Source organism: Hesperophylax consimilis, unplaced genomic scaffold (genome assembly GCF_061612785.1).
Source record: "Hesperophylax consimilis isolate HC1 unplaced genomic scaffold, BYU_Hcon_1.0 scaffold_41, whole genome shotgun sequence".
Taxonomy (NCBI): Eukaryota; Metazoa; Arthropoda; class Insecta; order Trichoptera; family Limnephilidae; genus Hesperophylax; species Hesperophylax consimilis.
Window position 1 is genome coordinate 871,511 of NW_028301271.1, and position 3,511 is coordinate 875,021.

The following is a 3,511-nucleotide window of genomic DNA, read 5'->3' on the forward strand; positions in this document are numbered from 1 at the left end:
ACTTTTTTCTAAACACTTGTCTAAATGGTAGTAGTCGATGGGGAAAAAATTAGCTTTATACTATTTAGTTACATATAAAAACACAGGCTGACTGGACTAATCAGGCTCTATGGGACCAAACGGGCTGAAATTTTGTGTTTGTGATGAGAATTGTAGTCCAAATAGAATTCAGTCACAAAATCTCCATTAAGTTGAATTTCTAGAAAAATCATGATTTTTAAGGACACTCATTTCAGAATTGGGTTAGAACTTTGGAAACACTTTTATCAAGCTCTATGGGACCGAACGGGATGAAATTTTGGAATGGTGATGAGAATTGTAGTCGAAATCGAATTCAGTCACAAAATCTCCATAAAGTTGTATTTTAAGAAATATGGACGCTAATTTCAGACTTGGGTTCGAACTTTGGAAGCAGTTTTATCAGGTTCTATGGGACCAAGCGGCCTGAAATTTTGTATTTTTGATGAGAATTTTGTAGGTTTATATTTATAATATTATATTAAGTTTGTATGTATTATTTTTTTATTTCTTGAATTGAAAAGCTGCACATCTCGGGATAGGAATTCCGTAGTGAGCTAAGCGGCAAATGATTTTATTGTATTAAGCCTTTTTTAAATAAGCAAATAAATGTATATTGCAAAGTTTCACAGATCATAGTTAAAATGACATGCGAGAAGAAAAAACGCAAAAACTGTACAAATTTCATTAAAAAAATTCGTGAAAATCCCAAATCATATGTGTATTATTTTTCTTTATAAGGCAGACAGAGGAATTAAGGAAATAAATAATTAATCCTACGATTAAGAGGCTTTATAAACGGTGTCCAGAAACTCGCAGTACAAGCGAGAAAATGGTGATCTACCTCAGTCACATCCAGGACCCAAAAAATATTTTTTAAAGATCTCATCATTTAAATTTTTGACCACTAAAGTGTAAAAAAGATTTTGGAGCCGGATGCAATTTAAAATACATTAAACAGTTGATATATTTTAAAATTTGATCCCATCTTCGGATTCGATTTACTGGAAAACAAAAACTTAAATCAAAACAAAAAATATCCTAGAAAATCGACTCTAAATGTGATGTAGATTCATCAGTTTCCCGCTTGTAATACGAGTTTCCGGACACGGTGTATAAGGAATATACCTATTTTCCCCAACCTCCGATTAGAGACCTGTCTAAATATTATTTAAGAACAACAACAACAACAACAAAAAACAACTGAATATTTTCTTCGTCTATCTGTCATAGGTTTCACTTTAAATAACATTGATATTGGAAAGTGATGTTAAGAAGAAAATTAACTTTTATAAATATTTTTTTAAAATCAAATGTTATAATTAAAATTCTAGTTATTTTGTGACATGGCTCGCTGGTCTATGGATTTTCGCTTTGGGTGCGAGAGGTCCTGGGTTCAAATTCCGGACTTTTTTTATTTTTCGAAGTATCCAACAAATTTGATTATAATGCATTTGACGCAAATTAAGGAACCAATTCGTAATCTTACCTAACGAAATCACACACTCCTTACGCAAATGTAGATAAGGTTGAAATTACCGCGTAACACCGATCGCATTTGTTGATTTATGCAAAAAAAATCAATATAAATTAATCCAACCTTTTCTAAGGTCCACATTTCAGTAAAAAAATCGATGAAGCTAAAAAAGGATATCTCTAGAATTATGCCGAAATGTTTAAAATATGGGTAAATATTAAAAAAAAACATGTTACGGTCTTGTTGGATTCAAGTCAAAATATAACACGTTACATAAATTTTACACTTTTATTTAATTTAGGTTAAAACATAATACATTATGTTAATTTTATACTTTATTCAATTCAGGTCAAAACATAATACATAGCATTATTTTTTACTTATTTTCAATTCAACTAAAGTCGAAACAAAATACATGTACGAAAATATAATAAAATAGTAGTTATACCTACTAATTACAAACATATCAATATGGCAATATCTTTGATTCAATGACATTTTGAAATGAAGGTATATCAATTTTTGAACTAAGAAAGTACAAGGCATATTCTTAAATGAATAATTAGCAAAGTCAAGACAAACGACCTTAAAAATCGTTACAAGTCAGTTGGTGCCCCAGTAGAAGCAGGCCAACGAAGGTGTGTATATAAACTGGAACAGGACGAGAAGGATTGAGAACTGGAGGCAATTGGCGAAGGGGCAGAAGCTGGAATACATTTTAGGAGGAAGTCAATACACCACCCTGGACTGAAGCGAAGTTTTGATGATAAAAGCCAATCCTTCAGCCGAAGTAAAGACATATGAGTGAAATTAGTGGAAACGATCAATCAGTGATGCTGTGTCACGCGGGTGGCTTTGTTCTGCAGTATGTGGATTGATCTTGTTCAGCGAGATGTCTGTGGTTCTTTAATTTTCATTATTGTTGGAAATTCTTCCAATTTCGTCGTTTGTTGCTTTGATTTTAGCCAGTAGAATATCTGACATCTTTTGCGGTTTCTGTTGTGGGAAATGCTTCAAAGTGTACTTCAGTTGGTGTTTCCGCTTTGGAACGTACTCGATTTTCTGGGCGTAGTATATTGCTGCGTGAGAGGAATTGTGCCAATTGCATTTGGGTGAGCCTGTTTCTGTAAATTCGCAGAATTCTCTACCGGACTTGCAATATTTGGACTTTGAAGAGGGGGACGGCACCTCGCGTTGCTTGGTTAGGGTCACCAATTTGTCTGCCTCTCTGTGATCTTGATCGGTTACTTATTTTAGTGGATGTTATTGTAGTATTAAAATGATCTTTGTGAGTTTGTAGCCTTGTCGCGCGTTCCCGCAGTGCGGCCACAACGGGCGTTTACATACGATTGTTACCGCGCAAGCACATCAATCTGGCCAAGGCCTTAGCCATTCTAGATTCTAGCGTTGCAACCATAACAATTTTTTCCTTATATTTAAGGAATTTACGAGTAAGTAGTTAAGTAGGCCTCGTTCAAAGAACGAGGGATATAAAGAGGCGTGCCGGGCGCCTGTGGCGCCCCTTTAAATCAGGCGCCCTGGGCGGTCGCCCAACCGCGCCCTACCCTAACGCCGCTACTGCCCCGCCCCTAGAGGTAAATGCACCCGAACCAAGTAATGCAGGCTTTATGATACCTTTCTTGATTTACAAACACTATTAGGGGATCAGTTTGTGTTCAGGTGTGCAGTAGGAAGCACGTGGTCGAGCGAGTTAACTTTCTTGGTTTTCCTTTATTTTATTTTAATTAAATAAAATGATGAGACGGTGAAGTAACAATATTTATTTATAAAACACACAATTACAAGCGAGTTAAACGTAATTTCAAATGGAGAATCTAACAACAATATTGACAAGTAGTCTTGTTAACTGAAGGTTGAAGATTGACACCCTGTGAGGTGTTGCAGTCCTATTTATCGGTGCTCTCGTTGATAGGGCATTGTGCGGGCGGTCACGCGCTCCCACGTCCGGGTCCATCGTCGATGATGATAATGTTATTTGGTGGATCACCAAGTGTA